The sequence below is a fragment of the Anomaloglossus baeobatrachus genome, chromosome 2, assembly GCF_048569485.1.
Source record: "Anomaloglossus baeobatrachus isolate aAnoBae1 chromosome 2, aAnoBae1.hap1, whole genome shotgun sequence".
NCBI lineage: Eukaryota > Metazoa > Chordata > Amphibia > Anura > Aromobatidae > Anomaloglossus > Anomaloglossus baeobatrachus.
In genome coordinates this window covers 142,310,611-142,333,861 of record NC_134354.1, presented here as the reverse complement: position 1 = coordinate 142,333,861, position 23,251 = coordinate 142,310,611, and the positions used below count along the sequence as shown (strand labels likewise).

General features: G+C 43.6%; 2 long non-coding RNA genes across 2 annotated transcripts; one reads left to right on the top strand and one right to left on the bottom strand.

Annotated features, from left to right (window-relative positions):
* Nucleotides 1–22,692, top strand: LOC142291130 (uncharacterized). The gene is made up of 3 exons (XR_012750441.1): nucleotides 1–373; nucleotides 12,610–12,717; nucleotides 22,606–22,692. It is a non-coding gene; the product is annotated as an uncharacterized LOC142291130 (long non-coding RNA).
* Nucleotides 13,104–14,698, bottom strand: LOC142291131 (uncharacterized). Its single transcript, XR_012750442.1, has 3 exons — nucleotides 14,636–14,698; nucleotides 13,707–13,781; nucleotides 13,104–13,183 (listed from the first exon to the last, which is right to left on the bottom strand). It is a non-coding gene; the product is annotated as an uncharacterized LOC142291131 (long non-coding RNA).
* Nucleotides 22,693–23,251: the final 559 nt, after the last annotated feature.

Here is a 23,251-nt window from a genome sequence, read left to right as displayed (position 1 = left end):
GCGGATTCTGGCTCTTTGGAGGGGGCAGCGGATTCTGGCTCTTTGGAGGGGGCAGCGGATTCTGGCTCTTTGGAGGGGACAGCGGATTCTGGCTCTTTGGAGGGGACAGCGGATTCTGGCACTTTGGAGGGGACAGCGGATTCTGGCTCTTTGGAGGGGACAGCGGATTCTGGCTCTTTGGAGGGGACAGCGGATTCTGGCTCTTTGGAGGGGACAGCGGATTCTGGCTCTTTGGAGGGGACAGCGGATTCTGGCTCTTTGGAGGGGACAGCGGATCCTTCACCGGATGACTGTTTGTTCTCTTCATCACTCTGGTCTTCACTAGAATCCTCCACAACTGGGAAGTCTTTACATTTCTCGACTTTACATACAGGTGAGTTCTCTTGCTGCATCAGCCCGGATGTGGATGCACCCTCTTTTTCAGTCCTAAAAAGGACAATGTTACATGTCAATGGTTAGTTACATGCGAGCATATTATAATGAAAAGATTAAGCATAAACTCACTGTACAGGCAATCTCTGGGAGTCTTCTCTATCAGGAGCTGTGTCAGTTGCATGAGCACAGGGGTGCACTGTACTAGCACTGCGAAAAGAGAAAGCATTACATATGATCTCTCTCTAATAAAATATATATCTCTCTCATAAAATATATCTCTCTAATATATATTGATAGATATATTTTATTAGATAGAGAAAATATATCTCTATCTCTCATCTAATAAAATATATATATTTAATAGATATATCTCTAATAAAATATATTGCTCATCTAATAAAATATCTCTCATAAAATATATATCTATGAGAGATATATATTTTATGAGATATATATTTTATTAGGAGAGAGATATTTTATTAGAGATATATCTCTATTAAATATAGATATATTTTATTAGATGAGAGATGGAGATGTATTTTATTAGATGAGAGATGGAGGTATATTTTATTAGAGACAGATGGAGATATATTTTATCTAAAAATATATCTTTCTTTTTATATAGCTAATAAAATATATCTTTGTACCGTGTTAGCCAGTTGAGATAAAAAATTGTTTAAAAGAACTGAAGTCCTCAGTGGTTGATACCTTTTTTTTTAATGGCTAACTGAAAAGATGGTAATAGCCAAACATTTCTGTAACCCAGACAGCATCATGGACATGAAATTTCTTGTATTGAAAGGAAATTTTAAGTCCCAGAGAGATGGGAGATTATGGGTGTACAAACTTGTGATGACCTTTGACACATTCCGAGAAGGAAAGAATGTGTCACATGGATTCATGTCTTTTTACATCAATTAAGAGATGTGATCCTCTGTCTGACCCTAATGAGAGGACAATAAAACTTTCACAGTGCTTATCCATGAACTACAGCAATATTTATGGCCACAGCAGTTTGTCTGATTTACTGCTCCATTCTATGTCCTGTTGTGTTTAAATGTGACTTATCAGATTTTGTGTTATACCATGCCTGAAGAAGAGACCTGAGTATTCTCAAAAGCTTGCTATTACCATCTTTTCAGTTAGCCATTAGAAGGTATCAACCACTGAGGACTTCAGTTTTAAAGATTTTTTTTTTATATCTAATAAATATATCTCTCTCCAATATATCTATAGCTCCATATATCTAATACGGGTGTGTGTATATATTAGAATATTGTGTGTGTGTGTGTGTTTTATATTTATATATATATATATATATATATCTCTATATATATATATATATATATATATATATATATAATATATATATATATATATATATATATATATATATCTCTGTGTATATATATATATATATATGTATGTATGTGTGTGTGTATATATATATTATACTTTATATATGCACACATACACACTAATTATAATGTGTGCATATATAAAGTACAATATATAAATACAGTGTGTATGTGTATATAGGTATAGGTGGGAGACTGTTAAATTTTTGGATACGCTTGTCTCTCAGTAATGTGGCGTCAGTTGCCTTTCTGGAAACACGTTAAAAAACGTGAGTGCGGTTACGCACCCGTTCATCGCAGCACCCGTTTTTACCCTTATTGGGTGGTTTATGGTGTCAAAACGTAAATTTTATTTTTTTTATGGCGCAAGATTTTGGCGGCGGTAAGACTTTTACGTCCTATCGGGGGGGACCTAGACCGTGGTGCGGGCACGAAAACAGTTCCGGGCAATCAAGTCTGTGTCCGTGATACACTTGCTACAATCAGACAAGTGACCGTGAAACCGGCTAATATACTTGTCTAGAGCGTACCGTTAGCCAGATTAGGAAATACACTTCGGGAATTTAGACGTCAAAAGGTAAACCCGGCTAACGGCTTTATCTCAGGTATATTTTGATAGCCAGTTTTGGCGATACGCATCGGAATGGCGGAGATGAGACCGGAAAACTGGCTAACGCTCGGACAACTCCTCTTCCGTTAGCCAGAATAGGAGAGCTAGTGGGTAAGTTCAGGGAAAAGACTGGGAAACTGGCTAATGCCCTTCCGTAAGTAACGTTCTGACAGCCAGATGTTGAGAAAATGTTTGTATAGGTGAAAGACTGCTATTTTGGATACGCTTGTCTCTCAGTAATGTGGCGTCATTTGACTTTCTGGAAACACGTTAAACGTGAGTGCGGTTACGCACCCGTTCATCGCAGCACCCGTTTTTACCCTTATCGGGTGGTTTATGGTGTCAAAACGTAAATTTTATTTTTTTTATGGCGCAAGATTTTGGCGGCGGTCAGACTTTTACGTCCTATCGGGGGGGACCTAGACCGTGGTGCGGGCACGAAAACAGTTCCGGGCGATCATGTCTGTGTCCGTGATACACTTGCTACAATCAGACAAGTGACCGTGAAACTGGCTAATTTACTTGTCTAGAGCGTACCGTTAGCCAGATTAGGAAATACACTTCGGGAATTTGGACGTCAAAAGGTAAACCTGGCTAACGGCTTTATCTCAGGTATGTGTTGATAGCCAGTTTTGGCGATACGCATCCGAATGGCGGAGATGAGACTGGAAAACTGGCTAACGCTCGGACAACTCCTCTTCCGTTAGCCAGAATAGGAGAGCTAGTGGGTAAGTTCAGGGAATAGACTGGGAAACTGGCTAATGCCCTTCCGTAAGTAACGTTCTGACAGCCAGATGTTGAGAAAATGTTTGCATAGGTGAAAGACTGCTAGTTTGGATACGCTTGTCTCTCAGTAATGTGGCGTCAGTTGCCTTTCTGAAAACACGTAAAAAACGTGAGTGCGGTTACGCACCCGTTCATCGCAGCACCCGTTTTTACCCTTATTGGGTGGTTTATGGTGTCAAAACGTAAATTTTATTTTTTTTATGGCGCAAGATTTTGGCGGCGGTCAGACTTTTACGTCCTATCGGGGGGGGGACCTAGACCGTGGTGGGGGCACGGAAACAGTTCCGGGCGATCAAGTCTGTGTCCGTGATACACTTGCTACAATCAGACAAGTGACCGTGAAACCGGCTAATGTACTTGTCTAGAGCGTACCGTTAGCCAGATTAGGAAATACACTTCGGGAATTTGGACGTCAAAAGGTAAACCCGGCTAACGGCTTTATCTCAGGTATATTTTGATAGCCAGTTGTGGCGATACGCATCGGAATGGCGGAGATGAGACTGGAAAACTGGCTAACGCTCGGACAACTCCTCTTCCGTTAGCCAGAATAGGAGAACTAGTGGGTAAGTTCAGGGAATAGACTGGGAAACTGGCTAATGCCCTTCCGTAAGTAACGTTCTGACAGCCAGATGTTGAGAAAATGTTTGTATAGGTGAAAGACTGCTATTTTGGATACGCTTGTCTCTCAGTAATGTGGCGTCATTTGACTTTCTGGAAACACGTTAAAAAACGTGAGTGCGGTTACGCACCCGTTCATCGCAGCACCCGTTTTTACCCTTATTGGGTGGTTTATGGTGTCAAAACGTAAATTTTATTTTTTTTATGGCGCAAGATTTTGGCGGCGGTAAGACTTTTACGTCCTATCGGGGGGGGACCTAGACCGTGGTGCGGGCACGAAAACAGTTCCGGGCAATCAAGTCTGTGTCCGTGATACACTTGCTACAATCAGACAAGTGACCGTGAAACTGGCTAATTTACTTGTCTAAAGCGTACCGTTAGCCAGATTAGGAAATACACTTCGGGAATTTGGACGTCAAAAGGTAAACCCGGCTAACGGCTTTATCTCAGGTATATTTTGATAGCCAGTTTTGGCGATACGCATCAGAATGGCGGAGATGAGACTGGAAAACTGGCTAACGCTCGGACAACTCCTCTTCCGTTAGCCAGAATAGGAGAGCTAGTGGGTAAGTTCAGGGAATAGACTGGGAAACTGGCTAATGCCCTTCCGTAAGTAACGTTCTGACAGCCAGATGTTGAGAAAATGTTTGTATAGGTGAAAGACTGCTATTTTGGATACGCTTGTCTCTCAGTAATGTGGCGTCAGTTGCCTTTCTGGAAACACGTAAAAAAAAGTGAGTGTGGTTACGCTCCCGTTCATCGCACCACCCGTTTTTACCCTTATTGGGTGGTTTACGGTGTTAAAACGTAAATTTTATTTTTTTTATGGCGCAAGATTTTGGCGGCGGTAAGACTTTTACGTCCTATCGGGGGGGGGGGACCTAGACCGTGGTGGGGGCACGAAAACAGTTCCGGGCGATCAAGTCTGTGTCCGTGATACACTTGCTACAAACAGACAAGTGACCGTGAAACCGGCTAATGTACTTGTCTAGAGCGTACCGTTAGCCAGATTAGGAAATACACTTTGGGAATTTGGATGTCAAAAGGTAAACCCGGCTAACGGCTTTATCTCAGGTATATTTTGATAGCCAGTTGTGGCGATACGCATCGGAATGGCGGAGATGAGACTGGAAAACTGGCTAACGCTCGGACAACTCCTCTTCCGTTAGCCAGAATAGGAGAGCTAGTGGGTAAGTTCAGGGAAAAGACTGGGAAACTGGCTAATGCCCTTCCGTAAGTAACGTTCTGACAGCCAGATGTTGAGAAAATGTTTGTATAGGTGAAAGACTGCTATTTTGGATACGCTTGTCTCTCAGTAATGTGGCGTCATTTGACTTTCTGGAAACACGTTAAACGTGAGTGCGGTTACGCACCCGTTCATCGCAGCACCCGTTTTTACCCTTATCGGGTGGTTTATGGTGTCAAAACGTAAATTTTATTTTTTTTATGGCGCAAGATTTTGGCGGCGGTCAGACTTTTACGTCCTATCGGGGGGGACCTAGACCGTGGTGCGGGCACGAAAACAGTTCCGGGCGATCATGTCTGTGTCCGTGATACACTTGCTACAATCAGACAAGTGACCGTGAAACTGGCTAATTTACTTGTCTAGAGCGTACCGTTAGCCAGATTAGGAAATACACTTCGGGAATTTGGACGTCAAAAGGTAAACCTGGCTAACGGCTTTATCTCAGGTATGTGTTGATAGCCAGTTTTGGCGATACGCATCCGAATGGCGGAGATGAGACTGGAAAACTGGCTAACGCTCGGACAACTCCTCTTCCGTTAGCCAGAATAGGAGAGCTAGTGGGTAAGTTCAGGGAATAGACTGGGAAACTGGCTAATGCCCTTCCGTAAGTAACGTTCTGACAGCCAGATGTTGAGAAAATGTTTGCATAGGTGAAAGACTGCTAGTTTGGATACGCTTGTCTCTCAGTAATGTGGCGTCAGTTGCCTTTCTGAAAACACGTAAAAAACGTGAGTGCGGTTACGCACCCGTTCATCGCAGCACCCGTTTTTACCCTTATTGGGTGGTTTATGGTGTCAAAACGTAAATTTTATTTTTTTTATGGCGCAAGATTTTGGCGGCGGTCAGACTTTTACGTCCTATCGGGGGGGGGACCTAGACCGTGGTGGGGGCACGGAAACAGTTCCGGGCGATCAAGTCTGTGTCCGTGATACACTTGCTACAATCAGACAAGTGACCGTGAAACCGGCTAATGTACTTGTCTAGAGCGTACCGTTAGCCAGATTAGGAAATACACTTCGGGAATTTGGACGTCAAAAGGTAAACCCGGCTAACGGCTTTATCTCAGGTATATTTTGATAGCCAGTTGTGGCGATACGCATCGGAATGGCGGAGATGAGACTGGAAAACTGGCTAACGCTCGGACAACTCCTCTTCCGTTAGCCAGAATAGGAGAACTAGTGGGTAAGTTCAGGGAATAGACTGGGAAACTGGCTAATGCCCTTCCGTAAGTAACGTTCTGACAGCCAGATGTTGAGAAAATGTTTGTATAGGTGAAAGACTGCTATTTTGGATACGCTTGTCTCTCAGTAATGTGGCGTCATTTGACTTTCTGGAAACACGTTAAAAAACGTGAGTGCGGTTACGCACCCGTTCATCGCAGCACCCGTTTTTACCCTTATTGGGTGGTTTATGGTGTCAAAACGTAAATTTTATTTTTTTTATGGCGCAAGATTTTGGCGGCGGTAAGACTTTTACGTCCTATCGGGGGGGGACCTAGACCGTGGTGCGGGCACGAAAACAGTTCCGGGCAATCAAGTCTGTGTCCGTGATACACTTGCTACAATCAGACAAGTGACCGTGAAACTGGCTAATTTACTTGTCTAAAGCGTACCGTTAGCCAGATTAGGAAATACACTTCGGGAATTTGGACGTCAAAAGGTAAACCCGGCTAACGGCTTTATCTCAGGTATATTTTGATAGCCAGTTTTGGCGATACGCATCAGAATGGCGGAGATGAGACTGGAAAACTGGCTAACGCTCGGACAACTCCTCTTCCGTTAGCCAGAATAGGAGAGCTAGTGGGTAAGTTCAGGGAATAGACTGGGAAACTGGCTAATGCCCTTCCGTAAGTAACGTTCTGACAGCCAGATGTTGAGAAAATGTTTGTATAGGTGAAAGACTGCTATTTTGGATACGCTTGTCTCTCAGTAATGTGGCGTCAGTTGCCTTTCTGGAAACACGTAAAAAAAAGTGAGTGTGGTTACGCTCCCGTTCATCGCACCACCCGTTTTTACCCTTATTGGGTGGTTTACGGTGTTAAAACGTAAATTTTATTTTTTTTATGGCGCAAGATTTTGGCGGCGGTAAGACTTTTACGTCCTATCGGGGGGGGGGGACCTAGACCGTGGTGGGGGCACGAAAACAGTTCCGGGCGATCAAGTCTGTGTCCGTGATACACTTGCTACAAACAGACAAGTGACCGTGAAACCGGCTAATGTACTTGTCTAGAGCGTACCGTTAGCCAGATTAGGAAATACACTTTGGGAATTTGGATGTCAAAAGGTAAACCCGGCTAACGGCTTTATCTCAGGTATATTTTGATAGCCAGTTGTGGCGATACGCATCGGAATGGCGGAGATGAGACTGGAAAACTGGCTAACGCTCGGACAACTCCTCTTCCGTTAGCCAGAATAGGAGAACTAGTGGGTAAGTTCAGGGAATAGACTGGGAAACTGGCTAATGCCCTTCCGTAAGTAACGTTCTGACAGCCAGATGTTGAGAAAATGTTTGTATAGGTGAAAGACTGCTATTTTGGATACGCTTGTCTCTCAGTAATGTGGCGTCAGTTGCCTTTCTGGAAACACGTTAAAAAACGTGAGTGCGGTTACGCACCCGTTCATCGCAGCACCCGTTTTTACCCTTATTGGGTGGTTTATGGTGTCAAAACGTAAATTTTATTTTTTTTATGGCGCAAGATTTTGGCGGCGGTAAGACTTTTACGTCCTATCGGGGGGGGACCTAGACCGTGGTGCGGGCACGAAAACAGTTCCGGGCAATCAAGTCTGTGTCCGTGATACACTTGCTACAATCAGACAAGTGACCGTGAAACCGGCTAATATACTTGTCTAGAGCGTACCGTTAGCCAGATTAGGAAATACACTTCGGGAATTTAGACGTCAAAAGGTAAACCCGGCTAACGGCTTTATCTCAGGTATATTTTGATAGCCAGTTTTGGCGATACGCATCGGAATGGCGGAGATGAGACTGGAAAACTGGCTAACGCTCGGACAACTCCTCTTCCGTTAGCCAGAATAGGAGAGCTAGTGGGTAAGTTCAGGGAAAGGACTGGGAAACTGGCTAATGCCCTTCCGTAAGTAACGTTCTGACAGCCAGATGTTGAGAAAATGTTTGTATAGGTGAAAGACTGCTATTTTGGATACGCTTGTCTCTCAGTAATGTGGCGTCAGTTGCCTTTCTGGAAACACGTTAAAAAACGTGAGTGCGGTTACGCACCCGTTCATCGCAGCACCTGTTCAACATCTGGCTGTCAGAACGTTACTTACGGAAGGGCATTAGCCAGTTTCCCAGTCTATTCCCTGAACTTACCCAGTAGTTCTCCTAATCCGGCTAACAGAAGAGGGAGTTTCCGAAGCGTCAGCCAGTTTTCCAATGTCATCTCCGCCATTCCGATGCGTATCTCCAGACCTGGCTATCGGAACATACCTTACATGAAGCCGTTAGCCCGGTTTACCTTTTGACGTCCAAATTCCCGAAGTGTATTTCCTAATCTGGCTAACGGTACGCTCTAGACAAGTAAATTAGCCAGTTTCACGGTCACTTGTCTGATTGTAGCAAGTGTATCACGGACACAGACTTGATCGCCCGGAACTGTTTTCGTGCCCGCACCACGGTCTAGGTCCCCCCTGATAGGACGTAAAAGTCTGACCGCCGCCAAAATCTTGCGCCATAAAAAAAATAAAATTTACGTTTTGACACCATAAACCACCCATTAAGGGTATTTTAGTATAATACAATATGTATCTCACTCTGACCTCTCTCTTTCTTGGACAACTTCAGTCTCCTCCTCACATTCCCCCACAGGTGCTTCATAAGTGCTACTGGCCCCTGCATCCTGCTGCTCCTGAACTTCGGCAGTACTGTAAATTATAAAAAGCCACCTGATTACAGGACATGCATATCAAATAGTGATGAGCGATCCTGGCTCAGATGGGGTCAAGAGCATCAACCCAATCTGACTGAAAATCAGGCATTTGCCTTAAACACTATATGCCAACAAAAGTGCTGGATCCATCCTGAAGTTTAGCCGATGAGATCTTTCAACACGAATATTAAACATATACAAAGCCATGTGATATATCCAAAACTTTGATAAGCAAAAGTGTAGCCTACCTGGCTGCAGTTGGCTTTTCCAGTATGAGGAATCCTCTCTCCTCCAGGAAAGGGATCATGTTCAGTGAAGTTCCATATGCTTTAATCTCTTCATAATTCATGGTGGTCCCTTTGGATGCGATCTTACGAAGTGTGTTTTTTGCATCAACCAAAGCAGCGGTCCTCTCCTCGGTAGAATTGTGCTTCATGCACTGTCGATCAAGATGTTTGGCCAGTCGGTCTGTTACTATATAGCAGATTGGGCAGGTCATGTGCATCCGCATTGAAACTCTAAAAACACAGCGGTATAAGACTTGTGATGCACAGTGCAAATATTGGCAAAGGGAATACAGCCTGCACATTCATAGTGCTCAAAAAGTTGCGGACACTCCAAAATAGTACACTTCACACCGCAGTATAACCCATACAGAATCACTTTCGCAATATGTCGTCATACTCTGTATCAGGCAAGTTAATGTACCCATAGAAAGACACCCAGAAGTGAATAAAAAATTCTATGGATATTGGCATATGCAAGACTCACACACTGGTAGGCAATGTACATACCTGGGCACAGCAGCTGGTGGCTGCACGACAGTGCGGTGTCTACACCTGCGCACAGCAGCCGGTGGCTGCACGACAGCGGGGGATCTGTATTCAAAAACACTGTGTGAAAATAAAACCTAGCCTAAAAATATCTAACAGGTTATCTCCCTGCATTAAAAACAATCATGTTTTTCTGACTTCACACTTTTACAGAGTGAAAGAAAATATACAACCTCAAAGCACATGTGGTATATGTTTTCCAAAACGCATAGCCTTTTCCAGCAAACATTGCAAGTCCTATAAGACATTTTGCTTTGTGATATGCTTTTACCCCTCTGACTCAGAACAACAAATACATAATGGTCCTTTAACAGAGCACATCTAATTTACATTCTGAGAGGCAGCAGTAGCCCTGCACTGTCCAAATCAGCATATTTAAGACACAAACTAGTAGAGATTATTATACTCACACATCCACATCAATGGCAGCTGGCTCCATTCCAACAGGTTATCTATACCACTACACTGAGGACGTGATATCAAATATATGTAGTCAGACAGACCAATCAGATGCAGGAGGCATGCCATGTATGTAAATCAAAAGGAGTGGCAGTACATTGTTTAAGCCTTGTGAATGCTGACAGATGGGACACACAATAAAATGACTATATTTACTTGGTAATGGTAGTGAAAGGATGCGCCATATCTGGCTTAATGTTAAGCACTATCCTCTGTAATTGTAATGACGCGTGGTTCACATGTGGGGACGCAGCGTAATGATCCTGTACTATCGTGCAGCACTGTAAGGCTATGTGCGCACGTTGCGTACTGGCCCTGCAGAAATTTCTGCAGCGATCTGAAGAGCACACGTGCGCTTCAAATCGCTGCAGAAACAGTCCGTAATGAAAAAAAAAAAAGCTGATTCCATGCGCTCTGCCTGCAGCTCCTCTGATAGACAGAGCAAGGGCTGCAGGTAAAGCGCAGGAAAGAAGTGACATGTCTTTTCTTAAAACGTGCGCTTCGGGCAACAGCTGAAGCGCTGCGCTCCAAGACGCCACGTGCGCACGGCTCCCACACAATCTTCATATATTATGCAGGGGACGCAGGACGCATGCAGTTACGCTGCGCTGCAGATCGCAGCGTAACTGCATGCATATACGCAACGTGCGCACATAGCCTTACAATTCTCTGGTGCCAAAACAATGGCAGATCTTAATGGCTACGGAATTGGAGGTCATCATGGGCCCCGGAGTCTCCAAATCACCTGCTATTTCAAGTCAGTAAAATCTGCCTATACACTAATCTCTTGTGTGAGTTAGTCATGCGCTCTAGACACTGCAGCAATGACTGCAGTCACCGGTTTGTTTGTTTTTTGTGGGTTTTTTTTTTGGGAAATTCATCTAACTTATACAAGCACTGGAGCTTCATTCACGCAACACTGCCTGCGAATGCTCATAACCATATACCAGCACTGAGCTACAACTAATTTAATCACTGATCATCTACGTATATGCACTGTATCTTGCTTAGAGATAAATGTTAGCTGTTTTTATCCTGCATTCTTGATCTGTCTGATTCCAAACTGATTTCCTCTCTGACTCGTTTGCGCCACACCACTGCGCTCAAGAGTATGATAGCCGGATCCTAATTTGACTTAGGCTATGTGCCCACGGGCGCTCGTACCTGCGGATGTATCCGCAGGTACAAGCGCATGTTTCCCGCAGCTATTTTTAGCTGTGAGATTACAGCGGTATAGCTGCGGGAAACATGCGGACTTTCATGCAAATTACCTGCGGACGTCCCGGCCTCTATCTCCATAGCGCAGGGCCGCAGGTAATTCCGCAGGAATAATTGACATGCAATTATACTTGCGGATGCGGACATCCGCAGCATGTTCGGCAGCTGCACTTTCCGCAGCGTGGACACAGCACTCCCCATATCCCATAGGATAACATGGGGAGTGACTGTACATGCTAAAACCTGCGGATTTATCTGAAAAATCCGCAGGTTTTCCGCGGCAAAATCTGCAGAAACCGTCCCGTGGGCACATAGCCTTAGACTATTCCTGGCAAAGTGTCGATTAGCCAGTTTAGCAAAAAACCTTGGGCACAAAAAATAGGTTACTAAGTGAAAAAAGTTACCCTCATTAGTGACGCCTGAACAAGTGGTCAGGGCAATTCCGGAACTAGTTGTTACGAGTGAACTACCAAACAAATAAGTGGAAAAAATTACCCTCACTAGTGACGCCTGAACAAGTGGTCAGGGCAATTCCGGAACTAGTTGTTACGAGTGAACTACCAAACAAATAAGTGGAAAAAATTACCCTCACTAGTGACGCCTGAACAAGTTTTCTGAAACGCGTGTCCTGGATACCCCATTAACACAAGTTGCCTCAAAGTATAGACATTTAATGTATAAGCATGCTCCATAATTACCTTGTGTCTTACATACTTTACAAAAAAGTTGGATTTGTTTTCTTACCTTATCTGTAGGCTGATCTTGAGGAAGGGTGACTACATGCCCATGAAGGCTGCCACCCTCCCCCTCTTCCTCCTCTTCTGTCTCTTGTAATGTTGTTGTGTTATAAATCTTTTTTTACAGGTAAAATATATCTTTGTATTGTGTTAGCCAGTACAGATAAAAAAAAATCGCTTAAAGAACATGGTCCTCAGTGGTTGATAGCCATTAAAAATGTAACTGACATGATGGTACCATCTCTTTACTTAGCCATTATAAGGTATCTACTGAGGACTCAGTTCTTTTAGCTTTTTTCTTTTTTTTTTTTTTGTTTTTGAAGCACTGGTATGGGAAATGGATGTGTATTTGTCTCGCTTTAAACGCATTGTGTACTTTTTATATAGTTGTCTGAGTTTCCATGAGCTCGAGAAAGGAAAGCTGTACCAATGAAGGTCTACTCTGAGCACATCTGTACTGAGCGCTGCTTCTTATTTCTTTTCCAGGCTCTGCATTGGTCAGGTGGGAAAAGTCAGCAGCTCCATACAAGTTACCATGAGTGGTTTGAAGTTCGGCTGGAATTGTTTGTGGCATAATTGCATATGATCTATCTGGTAGGTGTCTGTGTGTTGCCACTTTTCCCCTGCACAATTTTGTACATCAGTTTATGGCGCCTATATTTAGCTACATTAATAGGTGATACCAACTCATAGTGATCAAACCCCTTTAATTGTTCAACCTCGTTCACATGAACTGCAGGAAAGATTATTATTCAGAAGTTTGTGTAAAGGTACATTAAAATGCCATGCCCTGTGCATCGAGCAGTAGAAGAGGACAAGCAGGCATAAACACGTGCTAGGTCCCAAACTTGCTGTAATTATAATTTTTTAATTATTTAAAAGAAAATAAAACAACGCCATACCAGAACATTCTTATTTAACTAACATTACCAGAAAGAAAATCTAAACTAAAAAAACACACAGAATTATTACAAATTCTTGTCCTTTTTATAAATTCGGTAAACGCTTCAACAGGACCACCGGATCCATCCTAGGACGAGAGGTCCTGGGTTCTTCAGTGCTTTAAAGAAAAAGAGATACTGATGTCAAAATAGACAAACATAAAGCATACCAACTCTAAGGGTACCCTTACGCGCAGCAACCGTTTGCAGATATCTGTGAGACCGGTCAGTGGTTGCTGCATTGTTGGGCCGTTTGAGCTGCCCAACAGACCAAGCACTTAGTGAGTGCGAAGTATGTCGGGGAGATGGTGCAGGAACGTGAATCAGACTTGCACAACCACTGATGGGGCCACCGAGTAGGGAATGCGCCCACCATGGCTGCGTATGGGTGACACTGCTTAGTGGCTATTTGCCGTATTTACATGTGGCAACAAACTATCGGCCAAATTCAGTCCAGACGATTCAACTTATAAGTGGTGTCTAAGGCTACCCTCATTCAAACTGCAGTAATAGTTTCCTTTAAATGATGTAAAGTATCTTTATGCTTTACAGTTTTCAGAAACGCGTGTCCTGGCTATCACATTGTCACAAGTTTCCTCAAAAGACAGACCTTTAATGTATGTAAGAATGTTCCATAATTACCTTGAGGAGCTCCGTTTCAGCGACTGGGCCGCCCTTGACTGTGTTGTAATGCCAGGTGGAGAGCCTAAACCTGCCCTGAAATAAAAACATGAATATTAGAGCTCTCAATGAGTGTACCCATTAGCTTGGCATCACAGTATAGAAGTAAATGTATACTAAGGCTATGTGCCCACGGGGACAGTGTCCTGCGGATATATCCGCAAGACATTCCGCAGGAGCTCCCAGAAATCCGGAGCACAACTTTTCTCTGTTTCAATGATGCGGAATGTCCTGCGGATATGGTGCGGGCATTCTGCATTGAGGACACAGGACCATGGCTTCGGCACTGCATCCTCAATGCAGAACAAGTGCTGCAGTGATGGGTGAGTTCATACTTACCTCCATCACGCAGCACCTCGCTTTCCGGCGGCCGGGTCACTCTGTCAGCGTCTTCACTGTGCACAGGAGAAAGTGGGCGGGCCTGAACTAGCTCCGGCTGTCACATGACCGGAGCTCGTGCAGGCCCCGCCCACCTCCTCCTTCCTGTACCTGGATCAGCTACGCTGCTGTGCACCGGACGGAGAAAGTGACTACGGTGTCTGCTATCAAGGCAGGTAAGTATAGGGGACCCTGCGGAGAAATCCGCAGGAATAATTGACATGCTGCAGATTTTTCCGCACGATTTCCGCTGCGGAAAAATCCGCAGCGTGGGCACAGCATTTCCCAAATGCCATAGAAATGGCTGGGGAGTAGCTGTGCTGCAGATTTCTGGAAAATCCGCGAGAAATCCGTGGCAAAATCCGCGCATTTTCCGCAGCGTGGGCACATAGCCTAACTGTCCAGTCAGAGGTTCCCCAGTACCCTCTTCTGCAGCCCTTTAGAAGTGTTAGAAATCAAATATTAGTGTTTGTTACAAAGCAGGTTTGATTTTGTATTTTACAATTAAATACCTTGATGTGCTGGCTTGTGCTTCCTGCATTTCTTCATTCCATGATCGTAGGACTAGCGAGTGGCCATGACAGATGTTTTCCAGGGTATTTTCTCGGTAATTTCTTTCCGCTGTCTCATTAGAATGGCCTAGATACCTGGCAAAGAGATGTTTTTCGTGGTCTTTCAATTTTGAGATGGTCCATGATTCAATTACCTTCCTAATCATCTTGCTGGTGACAAGGGGAAGACTAAACCTAAAATATAATGTAGAAAATCAAACCTATAGCTATGCACATAGACTTTCAGAAAGATTTTAGACTTTCTAAATCTTACTTTTTATGGTAACGCATAAGGTCATTAGAGACATTGTGGATAGGCTCCCCTGAGCTATTTAGGAAGAATGTATTTCCTGAGTTTGGCTTGACCATATTGGGTCGCACTTTCTTATAATACACCTTTAACCACTGTAAAAGCAAAAACAAATACAAACATGGTAAGATGGAAAATCCCAGAGTCCATCACCAGGAGGAAAGGAAATCTTACTTCTTCTTCAGTTGGAGTAAGCGCAAAGCAGGCGACTTGTTGTGCAGAGGTCTTGTGTGCTTTCACCCCAATGACAATGAAGTCTTGCCCCTCATATCCGTAAGGCAACCTCCTGGTCCACTCTGACACCTGAGAGTGAAGGTAAAATATATCTTTGTACCGTGTTAGCCAGTAGAGATAAAAAATTATTTAAAAGAACTGAAGTCCTCAGTGGATGATACCTTTTTAATGGCTAACTGAAAAGATGGTAATAATAGCTCGAAAGCTTGCTAGTATTACCATCTTTTCTTTTAGCCATTAAAAGGTATCAACCACTGAGGACTTCATTTCTTTTAAACAATTTTTTACCTTAGAGTGAAGACAGTTGAGAAAGGTTCAGTGACAGGTGTCATTTAAGAAGATGAGTCAGAGGTGATTTACTTACTGTGAAATTCTTTATTACACCTGGCCGTTGTCCATGCTTTAAAACCAGTAGGGTCTCCAAGTAATTCAAGACGTTAAACTGATGTTCCCTTTTTTTGCCACCAGACTTGATATATCTCAAAGATTTCAAAAAGGATGGCTTGGCCACTTCCAGAATCTTCAGATAGTGTGCTGGTGGAAAATGCGACGATGTTAATGCGTCAAATCTAAGATGGATAAAACATATGAGTGTTACATTCGGCCATGTGAAAACCCTGGGGACAAAAGAGTGATTGTAACCAAATATACACAAATTCATATAAGCTGATAACTCGCCTGTTGCTGACCACCTCCTGTGAGACACCTTTTGCCAGCATGGTCTGGATATCCTTGGTCACACCTTTAAATATTTTGAAAGCTTTATACAGCTGCGGGTTTTCATGTGCCAAATTGGTTCCTCGTAGCTGATAACGCACAAATCTCTTAACGTGTTTTAAATAATTGCATGCCGTCTGGCTTGAGAGCCCGACTTCACGCAGTTTGACAAAGAAAGACTGTGCCTTCTTAATGTCCTTCACGAAATCCAAACTCACACAGTCATTGTTCATGTAATATAGAAATCTTGAGACGTCTGCAACCTCTTGGTTCACCTTCTTTACTGAGAGGTTTTTCTTTAAATAATCCTCAAAACCTTTCAGAACTGGATGTTCCTCTTTAAAACGTTTATACAAACCAGCTTGCTTCATTTTTTGTTTTAGTCCTGTCCATTTTATCTTTAGAACTCTATAATATTGGATGAAAGAACAACAGTTAAGACTTGTTATATTTTACAGTTTACGAGAAAGACGGTGCATGTTTCCTGACCTGTTCATATCCTCATCAGAGGAGACAGCGGATTCTTGCTCCTGCTCAGCGGATTCTTGCTCCTGCTCAGCGGATTCTTGCTCCTGCTCAGCGGATTCTTGCTCCTGCTCAGCGGATTCTTGCTCCTGCTCAGCGGATTCTTGCTCCTGCTCAGCGGATTCTTGCTCCTGCTCAGCGGATTCTTGCTCCTGCTCAGCGGATTCTTGCTCCTGCTCAGCGGATTCTTGCTCCTGCTCAGCGGATTCTTGCTCCTCCTCAGCGGATTCTTGCTCCTCCTCAGCGGATTCTTGCTCCTCCTCAGCGGATTCTTGCTCCTCCTCAGCGGATTCTTGCTCCTCCTCAGCGGATTCTTGCTCCTCCTCAGCGGATTCTTGCTCCTCCTCAGCGGATTCTTGCTCCTCCTCAGCGGAGACAGCGGATTCCTCACCGGATGACTCTTTATCCTCTTCATCACTCTGGTCTTCACTAGAATCTTCCACAACTTGGAAGTCATTTGACGCTTCAAGATCCATTCTCTCTGGGACCGTGAGGACTGGACTACCCACAATCACCTCTTCAAATTCCTTGACTTTACATACTGGTGAGTTATCTTGCTGCATCAGCCCGGATGTGGATGGATCCTCTTGTTCAGTCCTAAAAAGGACAATGTTACCTGTTAATGCTTAGTTACATGCGAGTATATTATAATGAAAAGATTAAGCAAACTCACTCTACAGGCAATCTCTGGGAGTCTTCTTTATAAGGAGCGGTTTCAGTTGAATGAGCACAGGAGGGTACGGTACTAGCACTGGGAGGAGAGAAAGCAGTATTTGTGTGACACACACACACACACACACACACACACACACCTACCTCTCTCTTTCTTGGACAACTTCAGTCTCCTCCTCACATTCCCCCACAGGTGCTTCGTAAGTGCTACTGGTCCCTGCATCCTGCTGCTCCTGAACTTGGACAGTACTGTAAATTAAAAAAAGCCACCTGATTACAGGACATGCATATCAAATAGTGATGAGCGATCCTAGGTCAGATGGGGTGAAAAGCATCGACCTCCATCTGACCGAGGATCGGCCCTAAACTCTAAGGCTATGTGCCCACGCTACAGGATTTGCCGCGGATTTTGCCGCGGATTTGCCGAAAATCTGCAGCAGCAGCACTTCCAAGCCATTTCAATGGCATTTTGGAAATGCTGTGCCCATGCTGCGGATTTTTCCGCTGCGGATTTGCCGCGGATTTTGATCCGGAAAAATCTGCAGCATGTCAATTGTTTGGTGCATATTTGGTGCGGATTTTTGGTTTTGAATGGGGAAAAAAAGAAAAATGAAATCCGCATCAAAATCCGCGGCAAATCCGCGGTAAATCCGCGGCAAATCCGCGGGTGCGGATTTGCCGCGAAAGTCGCGGATTTTCAGGCAAAAAAATCCGCAGGGACATTCTAGCGTGGGCACATAGCCTAACTGCAAACCAAAGCACTGGATCCATCATTAAGTTGGGTCTATCATATTGTTAAAGGCTAATATTACACATATACAAAGTCATAAGTTTTATCCAAAACTTTGATAGACAAAAGTGGAGCCTACCTGGCCGCAGTTGGCTTCTGGAGTATGAGGTACCCTCTTTCCTCCAGGAAAGAGATTGTGTTCTCTGGTGTTTTAAGGGCCAAAATATCCTCATATTGCATGGTTGTCCCTTTGGATGCAATGTTGCGAAGAGTGTCCCTTGCATCAGCCAGAGTAGCTGTCCTCTCCTCGGCAGAATTGTGCTTCATGCACTGTCCGAGATGTTTGTCCAGTCGGTCTGTTACTATATAGCAAACTGGGCAGGTCAAGTGCATCCTCTTTGGACCGCTAAAAACACAGTGGTATAAGACTTGTGATGCTCAGTGCAACTACTGTCAAAGGGAATACAATGTACACATTCATAAAGCGCTCAGAAAGTTGTAGACATGCCAAAATAGTACACTTCACACCACAATGTAACCCATATAAAGTTCCATGTGGTGTAGATACAGAATCACTGTCACGAGACTCTGCATATTGCATTGGGTAAAGTAATGTAGCTGTAGCCATAGAAAGACACCCGGAAGTGAATAAAAGAAATTATGCATATTGGCAAATGTCTGACACACATTGGTAGGTAATGTACCTGCGCACAGCAGCCGGTGGCTCCACGACAGCCGGGGATCTGTATTCAAAAACACACCATGTGAAAATAAAACCTAGCCTGTAAGAATCATATCTACCAGCCTCTCTACCTGCAATAAAAACAGTCCTAACACTTTTACAGTGAGAAAGTAAACATATACCACATGAATTTTGAGGTTGTGTTTTCAAAAAGACATAGCCTTTTTCAGGGAACTTTGCAAGTCCTATAAGACCCTTTGCTTTGCAATATGCTTTACCCCTCAAAACAACAAATGCATACTGGTCCTTTAACAGACCACATCTAATTTACCCTTTTAGGGGGCAGCAGTAGCCCTGCACACTGTCAAAATCAGCATATTAAAGACAAAGTATTATAGATTATACTCACACATCCACATCAATGTTAGCTGGCTCCATTCCAACAGCTTTGCTCTACACAATCACACTGCAGACAACATGATATATAATGTATTCACACAGACCAATCAGATGCAGGGGGTGTGCCATGAACTTGTAAATCAGTCTAGAGGTTGAGCCTTATGAATGCTTACAGATGGGACACACTATTATCACACAATAGTTACTAAACAGTATTTCCTATCCTTGGTAATGTTAGTGTGAATTAATGCGCCATATCTGGCTGAATGTCTGTTCATAGTGTGGAGATTGAGCGGTGTGAATGCTGACAGATGGGACACGCAATATTATCTCACAAAATACAGTGAACCTTGGATTACAAGCATAATTTGTTTCAGCAGTGTGCTCTTAAACCAAGTTACTCTTGGTAGTAGTAGTAGTAGTTTTATGTGGCCCCCACATTTTGCATTATGTGGGGGTGCATAATGCAAAATCAGGCCACATAAAACTGGGGTGCATAATGCTAAATGGGGCTGTGTAAAGCTGAAAGTGATGAATAGTTGTATGAAGGCTGCATCCCCAGCCAGCAGCGACGTGGAAGTGATGCTGCGCTTCCACGGAGCCGGCGTCTGGAAGCTGGGACACTGGTAACCAACGTAAACATCGGGTAACCAAGCGCTTGTTACCCGATATTTACATTGGTTACCAGTGTCCGCAGCTTCCAGACGCCGGCTCCGTGCATAGTAGCCAGAGTACACATTGGGTTAATTTTACCCGATGTGTAGTCTGGCTGTGTGTAGGATGCTGGGAGCCAGCGCTGGCAGTGAGAGCACGGACGCTGGTAACTAATGTAAATATCGGGTAACCAAGGAAGGGGATTCCCTGGTTACCTGATATTTACCTTGGTTACTGCTTACCGCAGGCTTCCAGACGCCGGCTCCGTGCATCCTGATTGCTGCTCTCTCGCTGTCACACACAGAGGTGTGTGCTTATCAGCCTTAACAGCGGGAGAGCAGCAATAAAAAAATGAACCAGAGCTGTGTGCAACGAGCAGCGATCTCACAGCAGGGGCCAGATCGCTGCTCATTGTCACATACAGCGAGATCGCTAATGAGGTCACTGCTGCATCACGAAAACCGCGACTCAGCAGCGATCTCGCTATGTGAGAAGTACCCCTTAGCCAGTACAGATAGAAAAAAGGAAATTAGCCAGTTTTGCAAAAAACCTTGGGCCCAAAAAATAGGTTACTATTTGACACTAAGTGAAAAATGTTACCCTCATTAGTGACGCCTGAACAAGTGGTCAGGGCAACTCCAGAACTAGTTGTTACGAGTGAACTACCAAACAAATAAGTGGGAAAACATTACCCTCACTAGTGACGCCTGAACAAGTGGTCAGGGCAACGTCAGAACTAGTTGTTACGAGTGAACTACCAAACAAATAAGTGGAAAAAATTACCCTCACTAGTGTAACGCCTGAACAAGTGGTCAGGGCAACTCCAGAACTAGTTGTTACGAGTGAACTACCAAACAAATAAGTGGAAAAAATTACCCTCACTAGTGACGCCTGAACAAGTGGTCAGGGCAACTCCAGAACTAGTTGTTACGAGTGAACTACCAAACAAATAAGTGGAAAAAATTACCCTCACTAGCGACGCCTGAACAATTGTTCAGAGCAATTCCAGAACTAGTTGTTACGAGTGAACTACCAAACAAAGGGTAAAAACGGGTGCTGCGATGAACGGGTGCGTAACCGCACTCACGTTTTTTAACGTGTTTCCAGAAAGGCAACTGACGCCACATTACTGAGAGACAAGCGTATCCAAAATAGCAGTCTTTCACCTATACAAACATTTTCTCAACATCTGGCTGTCAGAACGTTACTTACGGAAGGGCATTAGCCAGTTTCCCAGTCTATTCCCTGAACTTACCCACTAGCTCTCCTATTCTGGCTAACGGAAGAGGAGTTGTCCGAGCGTTAGCCAGTTTTCCAGTCTCATCTCCGCCATTCTGATGCGTATCGCCAAAACTGGCTATCAAAATATACCTGAGATAAGGCCGTTAGCCGGGTTTACCTTTTGACGTCTAAATTCCCAAAGTGTATTTCCTAATCTGGCTAACGGTACGCTCTAGACAAGTATATTAGCCGGTTTCACGGTCACTTGTCTGATTGTAGCAAGTGTATCACGGACACAGACTTGATTGCCCGGAACTGTTTTCGTGCCCGCACCACGGTCTAGGTCCCCCCCCCGATAGGACGTAAAAGTCTTACCGCCGCCAAAATCTTGCGCCATAAAAAAAATAAATAAGTGGAAAAAATTACCCTCACTAGTGACGCCTGAACAATTGTTCAGAGCAATTCCAGAACTAGTTGTTACGAGTGAACTACCAAACAAATAAGTGGAAAAAATTACCCTCACTAGTGACGCCTGAAAAAGTGGTCAGGGCAACTCCAGAACTAGTTGTTACGAGTGAACTACCAAACAAATAAGTGGAAAAAATTACCCTCACTAGTGTAACGCTTGAACAATTGTTCAGAGCAATTCCAGAACTAGTTGTTACGAGTGAACTACCAAACAAATAAGTGGAAAAAATTACCCTCACTAGTGACGCCTGAACAAGTGGTCAGGGCAATTCCAGAACTAGTTGTTACGAGTGAACTACCAAACAAATAAGTGGAAAAAATTACCCTCACTAGTGACGCTTGAACAATTGTTCAGAGCAATTCCAGAACTAGTTGTTACGAGTGAACTACCAAACAAATAAGTGGAAAAAATTACCCTCACTAGTGACGCCTGAACAAGTGGTCAGGGCAATTCCGGAACTAGTTGTTACGAGTGAACTACCAAACAAATAAGTGGAAAAAATTACCCTCACTAGTGACGCCTGAACAAGTGGTCAGGGCAATTCCGGAACTAGTTGTTACGAGTGAACTACCAAACAAATAAGTGGAAAAAATTACCCTCACTAGTGTAACGCCTGAACAATTGTTCAGAGCAATTCCAGAACTAGTTGTTACGAGTGAACTACCAAACAAATAAGTGGAAAAAATTACCCTCACTAGTGACGCCTGAACAAGTTTTCTGAAACGCGTGTCCTGGATACCCCATTAACACAAGTTGCCTCAAAGTATAGACATTTAATGTATAAGCATGCTCCATAATTACCTTGAGTCTTACAGACTTTACAAAAAAGTTGGATTTGTTTTCTTACCTTATCTCTAGGCTGATATTGAGGCAGGGTGACTAATTGCCTTTGAGGGCTGCCCCCCCCCCCTCTTCCTCCTCTTCTGTCTCTTGTAATGTTGTTGTGTTATAAATCTTTTTTTACAGGTAAAATATATCTTTGTATTGTGTTAGCCAGTACAGATAAAAAAAATCGCTTAAAGAACATGGTCCTCAGTGGTTGATAGCCATTAAAAATGTAACTGACATGATGGTACCATCTCTTTACTTAGCCATTATAAGGTATCTACTGAGGACTCAGTTCTTTTAGCTTTTTTTTTTTTTTTGTTTTTGAAGCACTGGTATGGGAAATGGATGTGTATTCGTCTCGCTTTAAACGCATTGTGTACTTTTTATATAGTTGTCTGAGTTTCCATGAGCTCGAGAAAGGAAAGCTGTACCAATGAAGGTCTACTCTGAGCACATCTGTACTGAGCGCTGCTTCTTATTTCTTTTCCAGGCTCTGCATTGGTCAGGTGGGAAAAGTCAGCAGCTCCATACAAGTTACCATGAGTGGTTTGAAGTTCGGCTGGAATTGTTTGTGGCATAATCGCATATGATCTATCTGGTAGGTGTCTGTGTGTTGCCACTTTTCCCCTGCACAATTTTGTACATCAGTTTATGGCGCCTATATTTAGCTACATTAATAGGTGATACCAACTCATAGTGATCAAACCCCTTTAATTGTTCAACCTCGTTCACATGAACTGCAGGAAAGATTATTATTCAGAAGTTTGTGTAAAGGTACATTAAAATGCCATGCCCTGTGCATCGAGCAGTAGAAGAGGACAAGCAGGCATAAACACATGCTAGGTCCCAAACTTGCTGTAATTATAATTTTTTAATTATTTAAAAGAAAATAAAACAACGCCATACCAGAACATTCTTATTTAACTAACATTACCAGAAAGAAAATCTAAAGTAAAAAAACACACAGAATTATTACAAATTCTTGTCCTTTTTATAAATTCGGTAAACGCTTCAACAGGACCACCGGATCCATCCTAGGACGAGAGGTCCTGGGTTCTTCAGTGCTTTAAAGAAAAAGAGATACTGATGTCAAAATAGACTTCAACATAAAGCATACCAACTCTAAGGGTACCCTT